Below are 25,952 nucleotides of genomic sequence, written 5' to 3'. Positions count from 1 at the left end.
CTTGACTAGACGAGGACGGAATAACGTCCCAGGTGAAGACGAACAGATGCAAATTCCATCAGATGTTATCCTGATGAAGAAGATTATATCTCCAAAAGTCATGTCAGAAGTGGGATTCGAACCCACGCCTCCAGAGGAGACTGTGGCCTAAACACAGCGCCTTAGACCACTCGGCCATCCTGACAGTGGAGAGTCTTAAGAAATGTATGATAGTCACTCAGAAATTTCTGCGTCCATGCAAGCTTGAAACAATTTCAACCTTCAAACACAAGGTGCAACTTTTTGCACAGGACAATAAACACAGAAGATCACATATGAAAGCATTTCATTTCACAGGTGTACTGTTTTTATGCTTTTAGAATAACTTATACCTCTCACCAGCTATTTAGGGTTCTGTATCCTACTCACAAAATTACCTTGCCTGCGACCTTTCTCTCTATACACAAACAACTACTGCTCAGGAAGTAGGAAGGCAGAAGGTGGGGCAGTTTATGCAAATTTATGCTGGCAATGTGCCTTGCACATTCATGCAGAATTTCTAGATCCTTGCTGGAAACAAGAGAGCAGGCCTTGTTTCAGATCAACTGTCCCTAGCAAGGAACGTCTGAGCACATCCATTCTTTTGCTCTCTAGCCCCTGGCTTGGGACTCACCCTCACTGGCTGAGGAGTGAAGTTCTGCATACCAACGTTGCATAGAAGGTATGTTTGTGATTGGTTTGAGATGGGTGGGAGGTCAAGAGCAGGGAAAAGCAAGTCACCTTCACTTCTAGTCTCCTCTTCTATCCCTACCTGCCGTTCACTCACTCTGTCTTTGTTTCATTCTCTCCTTCCTCAACACCCCATCTCACTCACTGGCTCTATCATTTGTGCTCTTTCCCCTTGCTCTTCATTTCATAGTGGAAACATCTCTTGAATGGATCATTAGAAAATGAGGTTACATAAAATTAAAAATCTACTTATTGGAAACCAAAAATATCACAAGACTGAATGTAAGCCATTTCTTCAATAAAAGGGATTTTTTAGGCACCCCCCAAAAAACACATAAAACACCACTAGTGCTAGAAGAATATTATACGAGCTTGAAGACAGAATTGGGCAAATTCATTTGCAGTTGAAACTGAAGTTTGGTACTTATTCAGATATTATATGCACTGCCAATTTTTAGCTGAGATTCTGAAGGAACGCAGTGACAAAATTGACTTAAAGTTTTGTCAGAAGTGGGATTCGAACCCACGCCTCCAGGAGAGACTGAGGCCTTAACGCAGCACCTTAGACCACTCGGCCATCCTGACCACATGTTGCTTGTCCATCTACATAGTGAGAAAGATAGTGTGAACAAAAAAAACACACATCTTAGGCCATAAGTGGCTATAGCAAGAAAAAAACTCACTGCACTTTTCCAAAAAGACAACCATATAAGCCCATGTGAGGGAAATGATCTGATTTTCTCCCTCAAGAAAAAAGAAGATTAAACACAGGTTTGTCAGAAGTGGGATTTGAACCCACGCCTCCAGAAGAGACTGCAACCTGAACGCAGCGCCTTAGACCACTCGGCCATCCTGACTTGCATTTGCAGCACCTTCCACAAGCCAGACAGCCATGCAAGTTTGGTACCGAAAAGGCATGCCCTCAATTTATTTATCCCATTATAAGCATTTCCAACAGATCTTTGAACAATCCATACAGAGCAGTACCTATGAAGAACTCTTTAGACCTTTAAAGCGTACAAAGAGAAAGTGCTATTCACCAGCCACTTGAACGGCGCAAAGCTGCTTTGAAATTGAGTCAACAGCCACATCTTGCCTGACTAAAGCAAATTCAACAAGGGAGCTCAATGTCACAACATAGGGTGGAATACGCAAATCTAAGCAGCCCCTGATCACAGCCCTGAGGACATTGCTGTAAGTGTGCTGGAGTACAGCTGTCTACCAGGTGCTTGGCATTCTTCCAAATTTGCATGGCCTGTCTGGCCAGGGAATACAAGAGCATGACTCTTCTAGATGAGCTCTTACATGGGTCCTAAGCTCATTTGGTAAGGATTGCACTTTATCAGCAAGACTTTGTACAACAGAAATATATGAGAAACCCAAGCTCTCTTGACTAGACGAGGACGGAATAACGTCCCAGGTGAAGACGAACAGATGCAACTTCCATCAGATGTTATCCTGATGAAGAAGATTATATCTCCAAAAGTCATTTCAGAAGTGGGATTCGAACCCACGCCTCCACAGGAGACTGTAGCCTACACACAGCACCTTAGACCACTCGGCCATCCTGACAGTGAAGAGTCCTAAGAAATGTTTAAAAGTCACTCAGAAATTTCTGCGTCCATGCAAGCTTGAAATAATTTCAACCTTCAAACACAAGGTGCAACTTTTTGCACAGGACAATAAACACAGAAGATCACATATGAAAGCATTTCATTTCACAGGTGTACTGTTTTTATGCTTTTAGAATAACTTATACCTCTCACCAGCTATTTAGGGTTCTGTATCCTACTCACTAAATTATCTTGCCTGCGACCTCTCTCTTTATACACAAACAACTACTGCTCAGGAAGTAGGAAGGCAGAAGGTGGGGCAGTTTATGCAAATTCATGCTGTCAATGTGCCTTGCAGATTCATGCAGAATTTCTAGATCCTTGCTGGAAACAAGAGAGCAGGCCTTGTTTCAGATCAACTGTCCCTAGCAAGGAACGTCTGAGCACATCCATTCTTTTGCTCTCTAGCCCCTGGCTTGGGACTCACCCTTACTGGCTGAGGAGCGAAGTTCTGCATACCAACGTTGCATAGAAGGTATGTTTGTGATTGGTTTGAGATGGGTGGGAGGTCAAGAGCAGGGAAAAGCAAGTCACCTTCACTTCTAGTCTCTTCTTCTATGCCTACCTGCCGTTCACTCACTCTGTCTTTGTTTCATTCTCTCCTTCCTCAACACCCCATCTCACTCACTGGCTCTATCATTTGTGCTCTTTCCCCTTGCTCTTCATTTCATAGTGGAAACATCTCTTGAATGGATCATTAGAAAATGAGGTTACATAAAATTAAAAATCTACTTATTGGAAAGCAAAAATATCACAAGACTGAATGTAAGCCATTTCTTCAATAAAAGGGATTTTTTAGGCACCCCCCAAAAAACACATAAAACACCACTAGTGCTAGAAGAATATTATACGAGCTTGAAGACAGAATTGGGCAAATTCATCTGCAGTTGAAACTGAAGTTTGGTACTTATTCAGATATTATATGCACTGCCAATTTTTAGCTGAGATTCTGAAGGAACGCAGAGACAAAATGGACTTAAAGATTTGTCAGAAGTGGGATTCGAACCCACGCCTCCAGGAGAGACTGCGGCCTTAACGCAGCGCCTTAGACCACTCGGCCATCCTGACCACATGTTGCTTGTCCATCTACATAGTGAGAAAGATAGTGTGAACAAATAAAACACACATCTTAGGCCATAAGTGGCTATAGCAAGAAAAAAAACTCACTGCACTTTTCCAAAAAGACAACCATATAAGCCCATGTGAGGGAAATGATCTGATTTTCTCCCTCAAGAAAAAAGAAGATTAAACACAGGTTTGTCAGAAGTGGGATTCGAACCCACGCCTCCAGGAGAGACTGCAGCCTTAACGCAGCGCCTTAGACCACTCGGCCATCCTGACCACATGTTGCTTGTCCATCTACATAGTGAGAAAGATAGTGTGAACAAAAAAAACACACATCTTAGGCCATAAGTGGCTATAGCAAGAAAAAAACTCACTGCACTTTTCCAAAAAGACAACCATATAAGCCCATGTGAGGGAAATGATCTGATTTTCTCCCTCAAGAAAAAAGAAGATTAAACACAGGTTTGTCAGAAGTGGGATTTGAACCCACGCCTCCAGAAGAGACTGCGACCTGAACGCAGCGCCTTAGACCATTCGGCCATCCTGACTTGCATTTGCAGCACCTTCCACAAGCCAGACAGCCATGCAAGTTTGGTACCGAAAAGGCATGCCCTCAATTTATTTATCCCATTATAAGTATTTCCAACAGATCTTTGAACAATCCACACAGAGCAGTACCTATGAAGAACTCTTTAGACCTTTAAAGCGTACAAAGAGAAAGTGCTATTCACCAGCCACTTGAACGGCGCAAAGCTGCTTTGAAATTGAGTCAACAGCCACATCTTGGCTGACTAAAGCAAATTCAACAAGGGAGCTCAATGTCACAACATAGGGTGGAATACGCAAATCTAAGCAGCCCCTGATCACAGCCCTGAGGACATTGCTGTAAGTGTGCTGGAGTACAGCTGTCTACCAGGTGCTTGGCATTCTTCCAAATTTGCATGGCCTGTCTGGCCAGGGAATACAAGAGCATGACTCTTCTAGATGAGCTCTTACATGGGTCCTAAGCTTATTTGGTAAGGATTGCACTTTATCAGCAAGACTTTGTACAACAGAAATATATGAGAACCCCAAGCTCTCTTGACTAGACGAGGACGGAATAACGTCCCAGGTGAAGACGAACAGATGCAACTTCCATCAGATGTTATCCTGATGAAGAAGATTATATCTCCAAAAGTCATGTCAGAAGTGGGATCCAAACCCACGCCTCCAGAGGAGACTGCGGCCTAAACACAGCACCTTAGACCACTCGGCCATCCTGACAGTGGAGAGTCCTAAGAAATGTATAAAAGTCACTCAGAAATTTCTGCGTCCATGGAAGCTTGAAATAATTTCAACCTTCAAACACAAGGTGCAACTTTTTGCACAGGACAATAAACACAGAAGATCACATATGAAAGCATTTCATTTCACAGGTGTACTGTTTTTATGCTTTTAGAATAACTTATACCTCTCACCAGCTATTTAGGGTTCTGTATCCTACTCACAAAATTACCTTGCCTGCGACCTCTCTCTTTATACACAAACAACTACTGCTCAGGAAGTAGGAAGGCAGAAGGTGGGGCAGTTTATGCAAATTTATGCTGTCAATGTGCCTTGCAGATTCATGCAGAATTTCTAGATCCTTGCTGGAAACAAGAGAGCAGGCCTTGTTTCAGATCAACTGTCCCTAGCAAGGAACGTCTGAGCACATCCATTCTTTTGCTCTCTAGCCCCTGGCTTGGGACTCACCCTCACTGGCTGAGGAGTGAAGTTCTGCATACCAACGTTGCATAGAAGGTATGTTTGTGATTGGTTTGAGATGGGTGGGAGGTCAAGAGAAGGGTAAAGCAAGTCACCTTCACTTCTAGTCTCCTCTTCTGTGCCTACCTGCCGTTCACTCACTCTGTCTTTGTTTCATTCTCACCTTCCTCAACACCCCATCTCACTCACTGGCTCTATCATTTGTGCTCTTTCCCCTTGCTCTTCATTTCATAGTGGAAACATCTCTTGAATGGAACATTAGAAAATGAGGTTACATAAAAATAAAAATCTACTTATTGGAAACCAAAAATATCACAAGACTGAATGTAAGCCATTTCTTCAATAAAAGGGATTTTTTAGGCACCCCCCAAAAACACATAAAACACCACTAGTGCTAGAAGAATATTATACGAACTTGAAGACAGAATTGGGCGAATTCATTTGCAGTTGAAACTGAAGTTTGGTACTTATTCAGATATTATATGCACTGCCAATTTTTAGCTGAGATTCTGAAGGAACGCAGAGACAAAATGGACTTAAAGTTTTGTCAGAAGTGGTATTCGAACACACGCCTCCAGGAGAGACTGCGGCCTTAACGCAGCACCTTAGACCATTCGGCCAACCTGACCACATGTTGCTTGTTCATCTACATAGTTAGAAAGATAGTGTGAACAAAAAAAACACACATCTTAGGCCATGAGTGGCTATAGCAAGAAAAAAACTCACTGCACTTTTCCAAAAAGACAACCATATAAGCCCATGTGAGGGAAATGATCTGATTTTCTCCCTCAAGAAAAAAGAAGATTAAACACAGGTTTGTCAGAAGTGGGATTTGAACCCACGCCTCTAGAAGAGACTGCGACCTGAACGCAGCACCTTAGACCACTCAGCCATCCTGACTTGCATTTGCAGCACCTTCCACAAGCCAGACAGCCATGCAAGTGGGGTACCGAAAAGGCATGCCCTCAATTTATTTATCCCATTATAAGCATTTCCAACAGATCTTTGAACAATCCATACAGAGCAGTACCTATGAAGAACTCTTTAGACCTTTAATGAGTACAAAGAGAAAGTGCTATTCACCAGCCACTTGAACGGCCCAAAGCTGCTTTGAAATTGAGTCAATAGCCACATCTTGGCTGACTAAAGCAAATTCAACAAGGGATCTCAATGTCACAACATAGGGTGGAATTCGCAAATCTAAGTAGCCCCTGATCACTGCCCTGAGGAAATTGCTGTAAGTGTGCTGGAGTCCAGTTGTCTACCAGGTGCTTGGCATTCTTCCAAATGTGTATGGCCTGTCTGGCCAGGGAATACAAGAGAATGACTCTTCTAGATGAGCTCTTACATGGGTCATAAGCTCATTTGGTAAGGATTGCACTTTATCAGCAAGACTTTGTACAACAGAAATATATGAGAACCCCAAGCTCTCTTGACTAGACGAGGACGGAATAACGTCCCAGGTGAAGACGAACAGATGCAACTTCCATCAGATGTTATCCTGATGAAGAAGATTATATCTCCAAAAGTCATGTCAGAAGTGGGATTCGAACCCACGCCTCCAGAGGAGACTGCGGCCTAAACACAGTGCCTTAGACCACTCGGCCATCCTGACAGTGGAGAGTCCTAAGAAATGTATAAAAGTCACTCAGAAATTTCTGCGTCCATGCAAGCTTGAAATAATTTCAACCTTCAAACACAAGGTGCAACTTTTTGCACAGGACAATAAACACAGAAGATCACATATGAAAGCATTTCATTTCACAGGTGTACTGTTTTTATGCTTTTAGAATAACTTATACCTCTCACCAGCTATTTAGGGTTCTGTATCCTACTCACAAAATTACCTTGCCTGCGACCTCTCTCTTTATACACAAACAACTACTGCTCAGGAAGTAGGAAGGCAGAAGGTGGGGCAGTTTATGCAAATTTATGCTGTCAATGTGCCTTGCAGATTCATGCAGAATTTCTAGATCCTTGCTGGAAACAAGAGAGCAGGCCTTGTTTCAGATCAACTGTCCCTAGCAAGGAACGTCTGAGCACATCCATTCTTTTGCTCTCTAGCCCCTGGCTTGGGACTCACCCTTACTGGCTGAGGAGCGAAGTTCTGCATACCAACGTTGCATAGAAGGTATGTTTGTGATTGGTTTGAGATGGGTGGGAGGTCAAGAGCAGGGAAAAGCAAGTCACCTTCACTTTGGAAGGGCGAGATTTTGATCGATACCTTAGCACTATTGATCCAAACCTCGATCTGGTCGACTGAACCTTTGTTGCCTGTCTTTGAGGAAGAAAGTGCCTCTCTCCCAAGCTAGTTCACCCAATAAAGGACCCCACTCCAAAAGATCACAGACAACTTCTAGCTTTCAAAAGTTTATTGTAAAGATATGATAAGCTGCAAATACAGGCATCTCAGAATGAGATTCACGAGATACACAGGTCCAACTACATACATGTGCTCTCTGAAAGCCCTCAGACGAGCAACGGAAATTACTAACACAAGTTCTAAGAATAATAAAGCTATCAGCATTGACGCATATCTCTCCTTCATTTAAGTTGGAGGAAAACACACAGGTTAGGCTGTCCCTACCCTGCTCTAGATGGTATCCCTACTTAACCAAATCCCAACCTAACAAAGGTGTCAGCAGTGAATGACCCCCAAGGGAAGTCACTCACTCTAAGTCTCTTGGTGAAAACCTATAGTTCTCCAGTCATGACCCCTCTCTGCCTACCCATCCGCTCTCTAAAGGGTCCTCAGGAATCTGCTCTAACTCCACCCAGGGGTGCTGTCCCTAATACAAAACAGTCAACAACATTTGAGACGCCCCTCATGAGACGCCCCTCACGTGGTGTAGCTTCTGGCTTTTTCCATGCTGCTTTGTATTGGGCCTCATACGTTGGAGTTGACCTTGCTTCTCAGACTCTTCTCCGGCCCGCTGATACCCCTTAAACATTCCAGAACCCTCCTCCATGTCTGGGCCGTCTACTGAACAGACCTCTATTCATTCATTTATAATTGGATCCCCCCTTTTCCCTTGCAGACAGACATCTGCAGCCAAGAACCCAACTCTCATAGACTTCCAAAAAGGTTTCGCAACATTTCTCGGCCCAGACATGTACGTGTAAATCAATGTTAAACAATTCAGGCCTACAGCATTTCTCATAATGATTATAGCATTCAACTTCTTCATTAATTAAAGCATGTTAATACTCTTATTCTATTATTCAGTAAACACATCTATAAATCATGGCCCATTAATGCAATAGCCAAAACATTATTTCAATCTATGTCGTGAAAAGAAACACCTTCCCCTTCCCTTCTAGCTCTGGCCCTGAGGCCTACCACATTCTGCGTTTAACCACATGCCATCTTACATTTTAGCAGCTTACACGACATGAATTCAGGAATAATCACATCTAATAAAATCATATAGTGTCACACATTTCTGTATTAGTTCCACTTCTACTTAAATCTCTACATTAGCTATACATTCAGAATATAATTACAGATACTACTAGCACTCATGGCATTTCTCCTCATGATTTGTGCTTACTACAGGTAAGTGTGATGTACTCATACATTTAGGTCAGTTGCGCTCTCTCAGTTCCCCCCTTTGATGACCTCTCGGGGTCATCACTAACATTTAAACTGCAGTTATTGCTGGCATAATTTGTCTCTGCGCTTCCAGAGCCCTCAGACTCCTGTACTGATTATCTTGTATGGCAGCCAATCTCTGCAGCTGCTCTCTTTGGGCCCTTTCTGACCTTCTTGCTCTGTACCATTTGAATACCCTCACCAATCCCCACAATATAATCCCACAGATCAATATTATGATGATAGGTTTTAGTATATACCACACAAAGCTTTTGCCTAAGGTGGAAATCCACCCTCCAACTTCACTCATTCCGTGGCCCACCTTTTCCCAGACATTTTCTCTACTCAAGTCTTCGATCTCCTTGTGAATATCAGTTATGTTCCTAATAACTTTCTCAAGGGGCTTCGAATTGTCTGGAATGTAAGTGCAACATTCCTGGACCTTCAAAGCCTTACAGACTCCGCCCTCTTTTGCTAGTAGGACATCTAACGCAAGACGGTTCTGAAGAACCATAGCCCTTATCGATTGCATCTCTCCTTCTACCAGCATTAAGGACTGAGCAGTGCTGGCAGACAACTTGTCGACGACTGTTGCCAGTCGCCTAATTTTAACATCATTAAGGATTACTCCCAAAAGAGGGAACATAGCTCCAAAGACATCTCCAACCATTTCTGCATCTCCTACATCTCTCCTTCCCCTCGATGATGTCTTGCCCTCGATGATCACTAAGTCTTGTGCATGATATATTTTGGGGAAGACAATTGCTAGGTAACATGATCCATACCAGTTGTCAGGTAGTCTCACGTAGGCATTTCTTCCACATACAAAATACACATTTGGAATCACTTGCATTCCCTTCAGGAAATCTTTAGTATAGTACTCTATATTGAAAGCATGTTCACAGTCGACTTCTCCCACGTATACATTTTCATAATACGTTTTGGCTCGGTGAAGACATAGCTTTCCTCTCTGCGTCTTATCTAAAGCTATTGGACCACTACTACCCTTTCTCTTGTGTGTCTTCTCTTCCTCGGTCCAATCTGTTTTCCATTGTCCTGATTTTTTCAAAATCTTTTGTCTCCTGTAACGATCATCCACCTGCCCTATGAACTTCTTCTCGACTTCTGACACCTTGCATGTCAGGTTATTTCTACGGGCATGTGAAGTATCTAAGGTAATCCAAGGAATGAAGAACTTGGCCAATCTGTCTTCACTCTTCCAGTAGTCCCATTTGTTCATCTGCTTATAATTTGGGACTTCCAGCAACACTGAATCATAGTTGGAGAAATAGTATTCAAAACTATCTCTCTCATAAAATATACTAAGCAATAAGCTACATGTAATGCCATATGTCAGCGGGAGGTGATGGTATCTAATGCCTTCATCTACAGACGCCGGCAACTGCATGCAGACGTAACAGTCCTTAACCTCCATGGCATCCACGTATTCATATAAGAGTTTAGCATAAGCATTTGACCTAAAGTCTCCTTGGGACTCATCTACGTGTAACCTGCGGGCTTCTGCAGCTAATAACGCTTTCTTTTGAGTGTTTTCCCTTTTCTCACCAGCAACAGTGGGTGTAAGCGTTTCTACAGATTTCACATCAGTTACCTTCGCCTCTTCCTCATGTCCCTTTACATAAGAAATTGTTACCACTAAAGCTATTAATATTATCACTCCTACTATTAGTGTACCTATTATACATTTAGCTCTGCGGTTCTGGGTGCCGGCTTCCATTTCGTCAGACAATATGGCTCTCTCTTATCTTAGCAAAAAGTTCTTTTCTTCTCGTTCCTTTACAGTCTCTTTTTTTTAATCCTTTCGTCTTTAGAATCCACACAACTGGAAGCTGACAACCTTTTTCGCAAAAGTCCTTTAACAGTTCAATAAAGACAACCCTAGCCCTTCTCCATCAACTCAAGGAAGTTCCCTAATATTCTCTGCTTCCTGGGCGCTGGGTAATCTTCTTTTTCTGCTCGCTTTATTTACAAAGTCCTTTAACAATCTACTATCAAGTTTGTACCTGCAGCTTCGATAGCAAAGTTCAATATTTCCAAACGAAGATTGTGCTCTTCATGGGCTGTTATCGTTGTACCAAAGTCGGGGAATTGCAATTCTGAAAGAAACATATGTTTTAACTTGCTGAGGCGGGGAGGTCTGGGGAGCATGAATGTTAGTGACCCTTCTTGTTCGACTCCGGGTACCAACAGTCGTATTTCCACGGTGACGATGGGCTCAGAACTGGACACCACCACCGCTCGAATCCTCCCTGTCTCCTGTTTCAAAGACATTTGTCGCCAGATATGTCCACTCAGGTGTGGAGTATCTTCTGTTAGGCACACGCACTCTTCTTGACCTTCTTCGGTCCGGTGCTTCAGCGCCCTGAGCACCTTCTTCCGGGTCTGAGTCTTCTGATATCGGAGGAAGGGTTACCTCTGGAGTTGACCTCAGGCTAGAGCTCCTTCTTTGCGGCCAATTAGCTTCTCCACGTGCCCTTCTACTCCTTCTCCTTCTTGTCTGTTCTCGCTCTCTGTCAGACCTGTCAGTGTCTGACTCGTACTCCCAGCTACTTTCTCCTTCTGTAGCGTCGTCTGTTTCGCTGTTGTACTGACCGTCCTCAGCTTGGTCAGACTCGTTCCCTGCTTCCGCTGGCACCTCTTCAGCTTGGCTAGCCCCCTCTATGGCTTCTCGGTCCTCTGCTGGACGTCTATCCGAGAGAGGAGCTGTTTCTTCCCGAGGTGCTGGAACCCTTCGCGTATGTGACGCGTGGATCCAATTGGGCAGGCCTCCCACCTTCACAGCCGTATTCGCAATCAAGATGATCTGGAAGGGCCCACGCCAACGAACATCCAAGCAGCTTCTTCTCACATGTTTTTTCACCAGGACCCAGTCCCCAGGATACAGGTCATGGCACGGGCCCTGGCACGATGGAACCTCGGCAGCCTGCACCTGAAGGGACACAGAACGAATGGCGTCAGACAGCCCCTTACAATAGTCCAGGATCATATCATCTGTGATATTTAACAGTGCAGTAGTTGGGACAGATGGCAGCCTCATTGCTCTCCCCATTAACACCTCATGTGGTGACAACCCCGTTCTTCTGTCTGGGGTACTACGAAGGCTCATGAGGACCAATGGCAGGGCGTCAGGCCAACTCAGGGTCGTTGAGGAGCACACTTTGGCAATTCGGGCTTTGATCGTGCCATTGATCTGCTCCACAATTCCTGAGGCTTCTGGTCGGTAACTACAATGCAACTTCTGATCGATATTCAGAGCTGCACAAATCATCTTCACAAGCTCGCTATTGAAATGCGTTCCCCTATCTGATTCCAAAGAGGCCGGCACCCCGAAGCGCGGAATGAGTTCCCTAAGCAGTAACTTAGCCACTGTGAGGGTGTCGCACCTACGTGTAGGGTATGCCTCAACCCATCTGGAGAACACACAAACAACCACCAGGACATAGCGGAGGCGGTTGCATCTCGGCATTTCAATGAAATCTATCTGCATTCGATTGAATGGACCTCCAGACCTTCCTATGTGACTCAGTGCAACTGGTGTTCTTTTCCCTACGTTCAGCTGCTGACAGGTCACACAACGCTGGCACACTGCTTCTGCTGCTATTCTAAACTTAGGATTGTACCAAGTCTGTCTAAACACTCTCAGCATAGCGTCTCTCCCTAGGTGTACGGGACCATGTATGAGTCTGGCCATTGGACTCACCATCTCATTGGGCAACACTGCTCTGCCATCTGCTGAGACCCAAAAATGGGACTCACCCACTACACATCCTGCCTTTTCCCATGTTTCTTTTTCAAAATCAGGAGCATTTTCTTGCATGTTTGCCAGTTCATCCCAAGTATCAACAGTTTCCAATATCATGGCTAATTCAGTCCTTACATTTATTCCACCCACTTCCACCTCTGTGAAAGAGTACCCTTGTTCTGCGCAATAGCGCGCGACTTCGTCGGCATATCTATTGCCTTTCGAGACGAAGTCCTCATTTCTGGTATGTGCGGTGCACTTTACAACTGCGATACCTGCTGGGCATTGCAACGCCTCTAACAACAGGCGCACAAACTCTCCATTGCGAATGGGAGAGCCTGAAGAGGTCATGAACCCTCTTTGAGACCATAACTGCCCGTAATCATGAACCACCCCATAACCATATTGGCTGTCGGTGTATATGGTGACTCGAATTTGATTGCTTGCCAAGCAAGCACGTGTCAAGGCAATAATCTCGGCTACCTGAGCGGAGTGTACTCCTTCCAGGCATCCAGCTTCTACAACTCCAGCAATTGTACAAACAGCATAAGCTGCTCTCAACTGCCCAACTTCATCTCTTACACATGAGCCATCGACAAAGAAAATTTCGTCTGGGTCGGTCAGTGGCTCATCTACGATGTCGGGTCTGGGTTTGGTGCATAGTTCAGTCACATCGAGGCAGTCATGGTCTGTACATTCATCATCATCCTCAATATCATTTGGGAGTGGCATCAAGGTGGCAGGGTTCAAAACAGAGCATCTCTTGAGGGTCACATTCTCTGCAGCAAGAATAACTTGCTCATAGCGCGTGAGCCTGCTGTTGGTCAGATGCTGTGTTTTGGTCCTGGTCATCAACAGTTCAACAGAATGGGGCACGCACACCTCTAACGGGTGCCCCATGACGATATTTTCACATCTCTCAATGCTGACACCCGTTGCAGCAACGGATTTGAGACATCCGGGCAACGCTGCGGCTACTGGGTCTAAAGTAGCCGAGAAATAAGCAACTGGTCTACGGGCATTCCCATGGATTTGGACTAACACAGACAACGCGCAACCTTCTCTCTCACAACAGTAAAGAAAAAATGGTTTATTGTAATCAGGCATTCCCAATGCCGGAGCACGACACAGGTCCTCTCGCAGCTGTAAGAATGCCATCAAACAGTCTTTGTCCCATGGTACCGGATCGCTCACCTCCTTGTGCGTCAGTTTTTGCAAGGGCTTTGCTTTCAGTGAAAAGTTCGCGATCCACTGTCGGCAATAACCCACCATCCCTAGGAACATCCTGACCTCTCTCTGTGTCTTAGGCGCATTCATTTTCATGATCGCCTCTATCCTGTCTGGTGACACCTTTCGTTTGCCTTTCTCTATTCGGTGTCCTAAGTACTGCACTTCTGTCAGGCAGTACTGCAACTTTCCCGGGGACACCTTGTGCCCATTGGCAGCTAGGTGATTTAACAAAGCAATGGAGTCCTCCCTGCAAGCTTCTTCTGTTTCTGACGCCACGAGGAGGTCGTCTATGTACTGGACCAGAACTGACTTCTGGGGCAGCACTAGACTTTCAAGATTTTTCTTCAAAAGCTGGTTAAAGATCGATGGGCTCTCTGTATACCCCTGAGGGATACGACACCATGTTAGGACGCGATTTTCCAGCTTAAATGCGAAAAGAAAATGGCTTTCTTCGTCCAGAGGGATCGAAAAGAAAGCCTGACAAAGATCGATCACAGTGAACCACTCAGCTTGGAATGGAATCTGAAACAGTATCACTGATGGATTCGGTACCACTGGACAACACGAAACGACTATGTTATTAATCTTTCGAAGGTCCTGCACTATCCGAAATTTCCCATTTGGTTTCTGCAGACCCATAATCGGGGAGTTGCATGGACTACCCACGATTTCTTTCAGTATTCCCTGTTTAATCATGGACTCGATTACGGGCTTTATGCCTGCAATCGTTTCTGGAGTCAATTTATATTGGGGTGTTCTTGGGAACTCAGCATGCGGTTTCACTACAATTTTCACTGGGTCCACCCCTTTGACCAATCCTATCTCTTCCCCAGTGAAATCCCATACTTCTGGTGCCACTGTCTCTCTCAAGTCCCAGGGGAGCTCATCTACTGTCAAAGTAGGGTACAGCTCCACGCATATTCTTGAGTTTGCAACTTTGAAATCTGCGTCATCATCATTGGTCAATACCTCCACTCCCTGAGGTGTACAGTATATAGTACAATTCAATTTACACAACAGGTCTCTGCCTAGCAGACACACAGGACTTGAATCGCAAACCACAAACTGGTGCTCATCACTGTACTTCCCTATTTTCACCTGTACCGGTTCTGTCAATTGGCTGGTTATTCTCCTGTTTGCGACCCCCACCACTTGTATGGTCTCTCCAGACATGGGCAGGTCTGGAACTGCAGCTGATCTGATCGTGGACCTAGTGGCTCCTGTGTCCACCAGAAATGTCGTGGGGCACCCTGCTACTTCTGCTTCGACATAGGGTCCCCTCTGGTCCACCTCCAAGGCTGCCCCGAGGGTGCAGTCTTCTCTTTCCACTCTCTGTCCGGTTAATGGGTCCACATAATAGCACTCTTCTCCTTCTACAAACAGGGGCATCTGTCTATAGGTCTTACCCATAGTCCCTACTCGAGGAGGTTGCGGGAACTGGGCTCGGGGAGGAGCCCCCCCCCCTTTGAGCACCTTTCCCTGGTATGGCGTCACCCCTCTTGTAGGCGCGCTCTGGACCTCTTCCTCCTCTATCTCTTGCTCTCCTATCTCTACATTGTAGGGACACTCGCGTTTCCAATGCCCCACCTCGTTACACTGGTGGCACCTAGTCGTTTTCTTCAAGGCAGCTATGTCTAATCTGGGTCTAAAGGTGGAACTCTCCTCATTGCCCTTGTTCTGACTGTACTGCTTCTTTCCTCCTGTACCTGTTCCTTGCTGCTGTTGCTGCTGTCCCCCCTTTCCTGCTGCCTGCATCTGTACCACCATCAACTTTTCTTTTAGTTTCTTAGCCTTGGAGTCTATCTCATCACAGCAGTACCTGGCATACCTCAGTATTTCGTCTAGGGGTTTACTTTGCCAACAAATCGAGTGTTGCTGAATCATTAAACTAATATCCGGTCTCAGTCCCAGGACGAACTTGGACACGAATTGCCCTATGTCTTTTGGATCCATTACATCCAGGCCGCTATACTGTTTAAACGCCTTCAGCAATCTCTCGTAATATTCGTGGACTGTCTCTTTGGGTTCCTGTCTGGTTCGGTCTATTCTGACCCAATCTATGTCTTGCATTGGCACTTTCTCTTTCAGCCAAGTCATCACTCTCTCGAATTTTGCCATCACAATCTCGGACGGCCCATTAGTCTTAGCATCTCTCTCCGGCTCCGTTGTGGGCCACTCAGCGCTAACCTTGCATGCTGTCCACAGATCTCCTGGTACTACAATGTCGAACAGCGTGTTCAGATCTATCCATAGGACCTTTGAGATTTTTACAAATCTCTCGACTTGCTTGTACCACTCCACTGGGTTTTCCCGCAATTTGGGGAAGGAGGTGGTAAAAGCAGCTAAATCTCCCCTACTCCAAGGGACATGCACATAGTTCCCATTGGCGACTTCACGCAAAGGGTATGCTTCTATTCCCTGCAGCCTTCCTGGTGTCATACCAAGCATGCTTCTCCTGCCGGTCCCTTTCTTGGACCACCTCTCTTCCCACTTATCTAGTGCCCTCCATGTCCTTATTCCAGTGATCAGTTCCCTTATATGCGTTTTCAGCCCAATCGTTCTCCTCTCATCTAGGTCTCGATCTGTGTAATGTAGCCTGTGGTTACCCTGTAATGCTTTGGTTCTTGACAGATCCACCATATATTTGCCTGCTAGTTCGACTAACTTCTCATGGATTGCTCTCGCCTTTCGAGTGATATCCTTTGCCATATACAGTATTTCATCCTGCTCATACATTTCCATTCTTTCTAAAGGCAGGGTACCATCTATCATGTCATCCAGGTCTGACCTTAAGCTGGCGACATCGAGTCTCTTAGCTTTTATCTCAGCTCGCAATATGTCTTTCGAAGGGGGCTCACTGGTCTCCCTACCATCCCAACTCCGGGCTCTACGTTTGGGCTCGGGAGAGTTAATGAGTGCTCTCCCTTGCTCCCATCTCTCCAGGTCCCATGCTCGGCCATCCGATCTTGGAAGGTGATGGAACACGGGCCTGTTACCCCCACTCTTGCTCTGCCCACTCTCTTCTTCTTCTCTCCTTTCACCGTACGCCTCTCTGTTATTTTCCCTCTGGTCGCTACTCTCCCTTTGCCTAGTATCGCTCAGTATCCGATACGCTCCTTCCTGGTTCCCCATATTCCCTGGGCTGCGCTCATTTCCGTCATCACAGGGACTATGGTGCGACCTCTCACAACTCCCATTCTGTTCTCTGGTGCCGGGCACACAGTGTGGACACTTAAAGCTGTTTCTGTACTCTTGCGCTCTCCTCTCCCCTTCACTGAGTATTGGGCACGCCACCCCTCCACTCTCGGGGCCCCCGTTTTCCAGGTCTGTTCTATCCCCACTCCGGGCCCAATGGGTGACTCCCCTACTATCTCTCTCTCTACAGTCCCACTCCGGGCTGCTCTCCCCAGCCCCGCAGTGAGTCCGAGCTCTGCTGTCCTGACTTTCCCTTTCAGCTTCTGCAGCTATGATGCTCTTGTGAGCCTCCACTGCCTCATCCCACTTCTTCATGTACTCATTTAGCTCTTGAAAGGATTTTCGTCCGGTTCCCCTCAGATCCGCTGGCCATCTAGGGCCCCCAGGATCCCCTCCTGGGTCCCCTGCTGTGTGCATCGGGGTGCTCCACTCTCTGGGTATCGGCATCTGACTTGGGGAATTGGTCGTATCGTTCCTCCTTGCCGTCTCTGCTCTTTCTCTGTCCTTCCGTACCCGTTCTTCCCCTCTTGCTCTCTCTTGGTCATATATCGATATTATAGGACCTATGGTAACAGGTACCTGTAGTGCATCTGGTAATCCGTAGGATGTGGCGCACTCCGTTTCCGGCGCTCTTTGTACCACAAACCTCCCGACTACCTGTTGCACCTGACTAGGCTGGGACAGCTCTTTCTTTGCCTCTGGATCCCACTCTGAACTGGGAAGCGGTCTATGCTCTCCTGCATTGCCCCCCTTTTCTCCTTCACTATGCTCGACCTCTCCCCCTGCTCTATTATACGGGGGTGGCCTGTCTGTCAGTAATCTGTTTATCAGGCTGTCCTCTGTTTCGCTCTCATCATCTTCTTCTAGGGGGCTTTTATTTACGGGCACCTCTAACACTGGGTACAGTTTATTTACTTCCATGTTATGCACTCTCCATCTTTTAGCATCCGCATCCCACCTGGCATCCTGCACTGCCCTTACCGATCGTTTCACCCTTTCTTGTCGTCTGTTCATATTCTTTTCATGCGCTGCCCTAATCCATGCATCAAGAGCTTCAAACTGGGTCGGTCTAGGCAAGGGTCTCATTGAGGTCATGACTGATTTTAATCGATGTAACACCTCTAATCTGAACGTCCCGTACTTCGGGAACGTCAGTTCCTCATTTCCTTCCGTAATCTTACTCCACTCTGATATCCAAAGGATCGTATGCAACCCAACATTCACTGCCATGTAACGAGCTGGCGTACCCTCCGGCGGGGCTTCTTCCCCTTCATACGATCCCCGCTTCTCTTTTTTAAACACCGCTCTCAGCCATTTAAAACACTTCATAATTATGCGCACAATATCCAGCCTCGCTACTCTGTTTACTTCCTGATGACAATCCACCAATCCTGTCGCGGCTTTGCTAACTTGGCCTATCGCAGCGCGGTCTTTCTCCGGTCGGCCAATCACAGAGCGATACTTTCTGACGTCTTTGCTAGCTGGCCTATCACAGCGCGGTCTTTCTCCTGTCGGCCAATCACGTCGCGACACTTCCTGACGTCACTTTTCTCCGCTTCGCAGCAGCACCCCTCCTTTCTCAACTCGTCTCCCGGTCATGCATGCGTCCCATTCATACACCGAAAAATGACTACTTCCGACCAAGCGGTCACTTCCCTCGACTGTACGTCCACAGTCTATATGTAATTGTCAACACAACTGACGAAATGTCTATCGTCTCTCTGATAGGTTGCTTACACACACACAGTAACCTCCGACCAGCGTCCGTTACTCACGCACTCACTCTTACGTTCCCCCTATCTCGGTCTTTCGGGTGATCAATGGTACCTCATGACCCCCTTCACACTATTTGACAATTACTCTGGGTGTCCGATACACCCGAACCACTTAAGCTCTCCTTGAACTTAAGATTTCCACCGGTTGCGCGCGCTCACAACCTGTTCCACAGTCACTCTACAGACATTCAACTCCGCCAAACATTACAACATAGATACAATACAAAAACACCGCAATCTAACACGCATGACCCCTTATACTCACTCTCGACCGATACTGCTGCTTTTTCTGTCTCACGTCATCCGGATCTTCTTCGGCGGGCGGTTCTTCCGATCATCGATTTCTAGGGGCCTTGGGGTAAGCTAACCTGGCCTAGGTCACCGTCCTCAAGAAGGCAACCATCCTCTATAGCTACCAACTGGAAGGGCGAGATTTTGATCGATACCTTAGCACTATTGATCCAAACCTCGATCTGGTCGACTGAACCTTTGTTGCCTGTCTTTGAGGAAGAAAGTGCCTCTCTCCCAAGCTAGTTCACCCAATAAAGGACCCCACTCCAAAAGATCACAGACAACTTCTAGCTTTCAAAAGTTTATTGTAAAGATATGATAAGCTGCAAATACAGGCATCTCAGAATGAGATTCACGAGATACACAGGTCCAACTACATACATGTGCTCTCTGAAAGCCCTCAGACGAGCAACGGAAATTACTAACACAAGTTCTAAGAATAATAAAGCTATCAGCATTGACGCATATCTCTCCTTCATTTAAGTTGGAGGAAAACACACAGGTTAGGCTGTCCCTACCCTGCTCTAGATGGTATCCCTACTTAACCAAATCCCAACCTAACAAAGGTGTCAGCAGTGAATGACCCCCAAGGGAAGTCACTCACTCTAAGTCTCTTGGTGAAAACCTATAGTTCTCCAGTCATGACCCCTCTCTGCCTACCCATCCGCTCTCTAAAGGGTCCTCAGGAATCTGCTCTAACTCCACCCAGGGGTGCTGTCCCTAATACAAAACAGTCAACAACATTTGAGACGCCCCTCATGAGACGCCCCTCACGTGGTGTAGCTTCTGGCTTTTTCCATGCTGCTTTGTATTGGGCCTCATACGTTGGAGTTGACCTTGCTTCTCAGACTCTTCTCCGGCCCGCTGATACCCCTTAAACATTCCAGAACCCTCCTCCATGTCTGGGCCGTCTACTGAACAGACCTCTATTCATTCATTTATAATTGGATCCCCCCTTTTCCCTTGCAGACAGACATCTGCAGCCAAGAACCCAACTCTCATAGACTTCCAAAAAGGTTTCGCAACATTTCTCGGCCCAGACATGTACGTGTAAATCAATGTTAAACAATTCAGGCCTACAGCATTTCTCATAATGATTATAGCATTCAACTTCTTCATTAATTAAAGCATGTTAATACTCTTATTCTATTATTCAGTAAACACATCTATAAATCATGGCCCATTAATGCAATAGCCAAAACATTATTTCAATCTATGTCGTGAAAAGAAACACATTCCCCTTCCCTTCTAGCTCTGGCCCTGAGGCCTACCACATTCTGCGTTTAACCACATGCCATCTTACATTTTAGCAGCTTACACGACATGAATTCAGGAATAATCACATCTAATAAAATCATATAGTGTCACACATTTCTGTATTAGTTCCACTTCTACTTAAATCTCTACATTAGCTATACATTCAGAATATAATTACAGATACTACTAGCACTCATGGCATTTCTCCTCATGATTTGTGCTTACTACAGGTAAGTGTGATGTACTCATACATTTAGGTCAGTTGCGCTCTCTCAACTTCTAGTCTCTTCTTCTATGCCTACCTGCCGTTCACTCACTCTGTCTTTGTTTCATTCTCTCCTTCCTCAACACCCCATCTCACTCACTGGCTCTATCATTTGTGCTCTTTCCCCTTGCTCTTCATTTCATAGTGGAAACATCTCTTGAATGGATCATTAGAAAATGAGGTTACATAAAATTAAAAATCTACTTATTGGAAAGCAAAAATATCACAAGACTGAATGTAAGCCATTTCTTCAATAAAAGGGATTTTTTAGGCACCCCCCAAAAAACACATAAAACACCACTAGTGCTAGAAGAATATTATACGAGCTTGAAGACAGAATTGGGCAAATTCATCTGCAGTTGAAACTGAAGTTTGGTACTTATTCAGATATTATATGCACTGCCAATTTTTAGCTGAGATTCTGAAGGAACGCAGAGACAAAATGGACTTAAAGATTTGTCAGAAGTGGGATTCGAACCCACGCCTCCAGGAGAGACTGCGGCCTTAACGCAGCGCCTTAGACCACTCGGCCATCCTGACCACATGTTGCTTGTCCATCTACATAGTGAGAAAGATAGTGTGAACAAATAAAACACACATCTTAGGCCATAAGTGGCTATAGCAAGAAAAAAACTCACTGCACTTTTCCAAAAAGACAACCATATAAGCCCATGTGAGGGAAATGATCTGATTTTCTCCCTCAAGAAAAAAGAAGATTAAACACAGGTTTGTCAGAAGTGGGATTCGAACCCACGCCTCCAGGAGAGACTGCAGCCTTAACGCAGCGCCTTAGACCACTCGGCCATCCTGACCACATGTTGCTTGTCCATCTACATAGTGAGAAAGATAGTGTGAACAAAAAAAACACACATCTTAGGCCATAAGTGGCTATAGCAAGAAAAAAACTCACTGCACTTTTCCAAAAAGACAACCATATAAGCCCATGTGAGGGAAATGATCTGATTTTCTCCCTCAAGAAAAAAGAAGATTAAACACAGGTTTGTCAGAAGTGGGATTTGAACCCACGCCTCCAGAAGAGACTGCGACCTGAACGCAGCGCCTTAGACCATTCGGCCATCCTGACTTGCATTTGCAGCACCTTCCACAAGCCAGACAGCCATGCAAGTTTGGTACCGAAAAGGCATGCCCTCAATTTATTTATCCCATTATAAGCATTTCCAACAGATCTTTGAACAATCCACACAGAGCAGTACCTATGAAGAACTCTTTAGACCTTTAAAGCGTACAAAGAGAAAGTGCTATTCACCAGTCACTTGAACGGCGCAAAGCTGCTTTGAAATTGAGTCAACAGCCACATCTTGGCTGACTAAAGCAAATTCAACAAGGGAGCTCAATGTCACAACATAGGGTGGAATACGCAAATCTAAGCAGCCCCTGATCACAGCCCTGAGGACATTGCTGTAAGTGTGCTGGAGTACAGCTGTCTACCAGGTGCTTGGCATTCTTCCAAATTTGCATGGCCTGTCTGGCCAGGGAATACAAGAGCATGACTCTTCTAGATGAGCTCTTACATGGGTCCTAAGCTCATTTGGTAAGGATTGCACTTTATCAGCAAGACTTTGTACAACAGAAATATATGAGAAACCCAAGCTCTCTTGACTAGACGAGGACGGAATAACGTCCCAGGTGAAGACGAACAGATGCAACTTCCATCAGATGTTATCCTGATGAAGAAGATTATATCTCCAAAAGTCATGTCAGAAGTGGGATTCGAACCCACCCCTCCAGAGGAGACTGCGGCCTAAACACAGCGCCTTAGACCACTCGGCCATCCTGACAGTGGAGAGTCCTAAGAAATGTATAAAAGTCACTCAGAAATTTCTGCGTCCATGCAAGCTTGAAATAATTTCAACCTTCAAACACAAGGTGCAACTTTTTGCACAGGACAATAAACACAGAAGATCACATATGAAAGCATTTTATTTCACAGGTGTACTGTTTTTATGCTTTTAGAATAACTTATACCTCTCACCAGCTATTTAGGGTTCTGTATCCTACTCACAAAATTACCTTGCCTGCGACCTTTCTCTCTATACACAAACAACTACTGCTCAGGAAGTAGGAAGGCAGAAGGTGGGGCAGTTTATGCAAATTTATGCTGTCAATGTGCCTTGCAGATTCATGCAGAATTTCTAGATCCTTGCTGGAAACAAGAGAGCAGGCCTTGTTTCAGATCAACTGTCCCTAGCAAGGAACGTCTGAGCACATCCATTCTTTTGCTCTCTAGCCCCTGGCTTGGGACTCACCCTTACTGGCTGAGGAGCGAAGTTCTGCATACCAACGTTGCATAGAAGGTATGTTTGTGATTGGTTTGAGATGGGTGGGAGGTCAAGTGCAGGGAAAAGCAAGTCACCTTCACTTCTAGTCTCTTCTTCTATGCCTACCTGCCGTTCACTCACTCTGTCTTTGTTTCATTCTCTCCTTCCTCAACACCCCATCTCACTCACTGGCTCTATCATTTGTGCTCTTTCCCCTTGCTCTTCATTTCATAGTGGAAACATCTCTTGAATGGATCATTAGAAAATGAGGTTACATAAAATTAAAAATCTACTTATTGGAAAGCAAAAATATCACAAGACTGAATGTAAGCCATTTCTTCAATAAAAGGGATTTTTTAGGCACCCCCCAAAAAACACATAAAACACCACTAGTGCTAGAAGAATATTATACGAGCTTGAAGACAGAATTGGGCAAATTCATTTGCAGTTGAAACTGAAGTTTGGTACTTATTCAGATATTATATGCAATGCCAATTTTTAGCTGAGATTCTGAAGGAACGCAGAGACAAAATGGACTTAAAGATTTGTCAGAAGTGGGATTTGAACCCACGCCTCCAGGAGAGACTGCGGCCTTAACGCAGCACCTTAGACCACTCGGCCATCCTGACCACATGTTGCTTGTCCATCTACATAGTGAGAAAGATAGTGTGAACAAAAAAAACACACATCTTAGGCCATAAGTGGCTATAGCAAGAAAAAAACTCACTGCACTTTTCCAAAAAGACAACCATATAAGCCCATGTGAGGGAAATGATCTGATTTTCTCCCTCAAGAAAAAAGAAAATTAAACACAGGTTTGTCTGAAGTGGGATTTGAACCCACGCCTCCAGAAGAGACTGCGACCTGAACGCAGCGCCTTAGACCATTCGGCCATCCTGACTTGCAATTGCAGCACCTTCCACAAGCCAGACAGCCATGCAAGTTTGGTACCGAAAAGGCATGCCCTCAATTTATTTATCCCATTATAAGCATTTCCAACAGATCTTTGAACAATCCACACAGAGCAGTACCTATGAAGAACTCTTTAGACCTTTAAAGCGTACAAAGAGAAAGTGCTATTCACCAGCCACTTGAACGGCGCAAAGCTGCTTTGAAATTGAGTCAACAGCCACATCTTGGCTGACTAAAGCAAATTCAACAAGGGAGCTCAATGTCACAACATAGGGTGGAATACGCAAATCTAAGCAGCCCCTGATCACAGCCCTGAGGACATTGCTGTAAGTGTGCTGGAGTACAGCTGTCTACCAGGTGCTTGGCATTCTTCCAAATTTGCATGGCCTGTCTGGCCAGGGAATACAAGAGCATGACTCTTCTAGATGAGCTCTTACATGGGTCCTAAGCTCATTTGGTAAGGATTGCACTTTATCAGCAAGACTTTGTACAACAGAAATATATGAGAAACCCAAGCTCTCTTGACTAGACGAGGACGGAATAACGTCCCAGGTGAAGACGAACAGATGCAACTTCCATCAGATGTTATCCTGATGAAGAAGATTATATCTCCAAAAGTCATGTCAGAAGTGGGATTCGAACCCACCCCTCCAGAGGAGACTGCGGCCTAAACACAGCGCCTTAGACCACTCGGCCATCCTGACAGTGGAGAGTCCTAAGAAATGTATAAAAGTCACTCAGAAATTTCTGCGTCCATGCAAGCTTGAAATAATTTCAACCTTCAAACACAAGGTGCAACTTTTTGCACAGGACAATAAACACAGAAGATCACATATGAAAGCATTTCATTTCACAGGTGTACTGTTTTTATGCTTTTAGAATAACTTATACCTCTCACCAGCTATTTAGGGTTCTGTATCCTACTCACAAAATTACCTTGCCTGCGACCTCTCTCTTTATACACAAACAACTACTGCTCAGGAAGTAGGAAGGCAGAAGGTGGGGCAGTTTATGCAAATTTATGCTGTCAATGTGCCTTGCAGATTCATGCAGAATTTCTAGATCCTTGCTGGAAACAAGAGAGCAGGCCTTGTTTCATATCAACTGTCCCTAGCCAGCAACGTCTGAGCACATCCACTCTTTTGCTCTCTAGTCCCTGGCTTGGGACTCACCCTCACTGGCTGAGGAGTGAAGTTCTGCATACCAACGTTGCATAGAAGGTATGTTTGTGATTGGTTTGAGATGGGTGGGAGGTCAAGAGCAGGGTAAAGCAAGTCACCTTCACTTCTAGTCTCCTCTTCTGTGCCTACCTGCCGTTCACTCACTCTGTCTTTGTTTCATTCTCTCCTTCCTCAACACCCCATCTCACTCACTGGCTCTATCATTTGTGCTCTTTCCCCTTGCTCTTCATTTCATAGTGGAAACATCTCTTGAATGGATCATTAGAAAATGAGGTTACATAAAAATAAAAATCTACTTATTGGAAACCAAAAATATCACAAGACTGAATGTAAGCCATTTCTTCAATAAAAGGGATTTTTTAGGCACCCCCCAAAAAACACATAAAACACCACTAATGCTAGAAGAATATTATACGAGCTTGAAGACAGAATTGGGCAAATTCATTTGCAGTTGAAACTGAAGTTTGGTACTTATTCAGAAATGATATGCACTGCCAATTTTTAGCTGAGATTCTGAAGGAACGCAGAGACAAAATGGACTTAAAGTTTTGTCAGAAGTGGGATTCGAACCCACGCCTCCAGGAGAGACTGCGGCCTTAACGCAGCGCCTTAGACCACTCGGCCATCCTGACCACATGTTGCTTGTTCATCTACATAGTGAGAAAGATAGTGTGAACAAAAAAAACACACATCTTAGGCCATGAGTGGCTATAGCAAGAAAAAAACTCACTGCACTTTTCCAAAAAGACAACCATATAAGCCCATGTGAGGGAAATGATCTGATTTTCTCCCTCAAGAAAATAGAAGATTAAACACAGGTTTGTCAGAAGTGGGATTTGAACCCACGCCTCCAGAAGAGACTGCGACCTGAACGCAGCACCTTAGACCACTCGGCCATCCTGACTTGCATTTGCAGCACCTTCCACAAGCCAGACAGCCATGCAAGTGGGGAACCGAAAAGGCATGCCCTCAATTTATTTATCCCATTATAAGCATTTCCAACAGATCTTTGAACAATCCATACAGAGCAGTACCTATGAAGAACTCTTTAGACCTTTAATGAGTACAAAGAGAAAGTGCTAT

General features: G+C 45.1%; 17 non-coding genes across 17 annotated transcripts; all 17 read right to left on the bottom strand.

Annotated features, from left to right (window-relative positions):
* Positions 1–101: 101 nt before the first annotated feature.
* Positions 102–184, bottom strand: TRNAL-UAG (transfer RNA leucine (anticodon UAG)). The gene has a single exon. It is a non-coding gene; the product is annotated as a tRNA-Leu (tRNA).
* Positions 185–1,210: 1,026 nt separating this feature from the next.
* On the bottom strand, positions 1,211–1,293 carry TRNAL-AAG (transfer RNA leucine (anticodon AAG)). The gene has a single exon. It is a non-coding gene; the product is annotated as a tRNA-Leu (tRNA).
* A 189-nt stretch (positions 1,294–1,482) lies between these two features.
* Positions 1,483–1,565, bottom strand: TRNAL-CAG (transfer RNA leucine (anticodon CAG)). Its single transcript has one exon. It is a non-coding gene; the product is annotated as a tRNA-Leu (tRNA).
* Positions 1,566–3,306: 1,741 nt separating this feature from the next.
* Positions 3,307–3,389, bottom strand: TRNAL-AAG (transfer RNA leucine (anticodon AAG)). Its single transcript has one exon. It is a non-coding gene; the product is annotated as a tRNA-Leu (tRNA).
* Positions 3,390–3,579: 190 nt separating this feature from the next.
* Positions 3,580–3,662, bottom strand: TRNAL-AAG (transfer RNA leucine (anticodon AAG)). Its single transcript has one exon. It is a non-coding gene; the product is annotated as a tRNA-Leu (tRNA).
* Positions 3,663–3,851: 189 nt separating this feature from the next.
* Positions 3,852–3,934, bottom strand: TRNAL-CAG (transfer RNA leucine (anticodon CAG)). Its single transcript has one exon. It is a non-coding gene; the product is annotated as a tRNA-Leu (tRNA).
* A 632-nt stretch (positions 3,935–4,566) lies between these two features.
* TRNAL-UAG (transfer RNA leucine (anticodon UAG)) lies at positions 4,567–4,649 on the bottom strand. The gene has a single exon. It is a non-coding gene; the product is annotated as a tRNA-Leu (tRNA).
* A 1,297-nt stretch (positions 4,650–5,946) lies between these two features.
* Positions 5,947–6,029, bottom strand: TRNAL-CAG (transfer RNA leucine (anticodon CAG)). The gene has a single exon. It is a non-coding gene; the product is annotated as a tRNA-Leu (tRNA).
* A 632-nt stretch (positions 6,030–6,661) lies between these two features.
* On the bottom strand, positions 6,662–6,744 carry TRNAL-UAG (transfer RNA leucine (anticodon UAG)). The gene has a single exon. It is a non-coding gene; the product is annotated as a tRNA-Leu (tRNA).
* Positions 6,745–20,954: 14,210 nt separating this feature from the next.
* On the bottom strand, positions 20,955–21,037 carry TRNAL-AAG (transfer RNA leucine (anticodon AAG)). The gene has a single exon. It is a non-coding gene; the product is annotated as a tRNA-Leu (tRNA).
* A 189-nt stretch (positions 21,038–21,226) lies between these two features.
* On the bottom strand, positions 21,227–21,309 carry TRNAL-AAG (transfer RNA leucine (anticodon AAG)). Its single transcript has one exon. It is a non-coding gene; the product is annotated as a tRNA-Leu (tRNA).
* Positions 21,310–21,498: 189 nt separating this feature from the next.
* Positions 21,499–21,581, bottom strand: TRNAL-CAG (transfer RNA leucine (anticodon CAG)). Its single transcript has one exon. It is a non-coding gene; the product is annotated as a tRNA-Leu (tRNA).
* Positions 21,582–22,213: 632 nt separating this feature from the next.
* On the bottom strand, positions 22,214–22,296 carry TRNAL-UAG (transfer RNA leucine (anticodon UAG)). Its single transcript has one exon. It is a non-coding gene; the product is annotated as a tRNA-Leu (tRNA).
* A 1,026-nt stretch (positions 22,297–23,322) lies between these two features.
* On the bottom strand, positions 23,323–23,405 carry TRNAL-AAG (transfer RNA leucine (anticodon AAG)). Its single transcript has one exon. It is a non-coding gene; the product is annotated as a tRNA-Leu (tRNA).
* Positions 23,406–24,309: 904 nt separating this feature from the next.
* Positions 24,310–24,392, bottom strand: TRNAL-UAG (transfer RNA leucine (anticodon UAG)). The gene has a single exon. It is a non-coding gene; the product is annotated as a tRNA-Leu (tRNA).
* Positions 24,393–25,418: 1,026 nt separating this feature from the next.
* Positions 25,419–25,501, bottom strand: TRNAL-AAG (transfer RNA leucine (anticodon AAG)). Its single transcript has one exon. It is a non-coding gene; the product is annotated as a tRNA-Leu (tRNA).
* A 189-nt stretch (positions 25,502–25,690) lies between these two features.
* Positions 25,691–25,773, bottom strand: TRNAL-CAG (transfer RNA leucine (anticodon CAG)). Its single transcript has one exon. It is a non-coding gene; the product is annotated as a tRNA-Leu (tRNA).
* Positions 25,774–25,952: the final 179 nt, after the last annotated feature.

This window comes from Lissotriton helveticus, chromosome 8 (genome assembly GCF_964261635.1).
Source record: "Lissotriton helveticus chromosome 8, aLisHel1.1, whole genome shotgun sequence".
NCBI lineage: Eukaryota > Metazoa > Chordata > Amphibia > Caudata > Salamandridae > Lissotriton > Lissotriton helveticus.
Note: the sequence above shows the minus strand (reverse complement) of the source record. Positions and strands in the feature narration are given on the sequence as shown.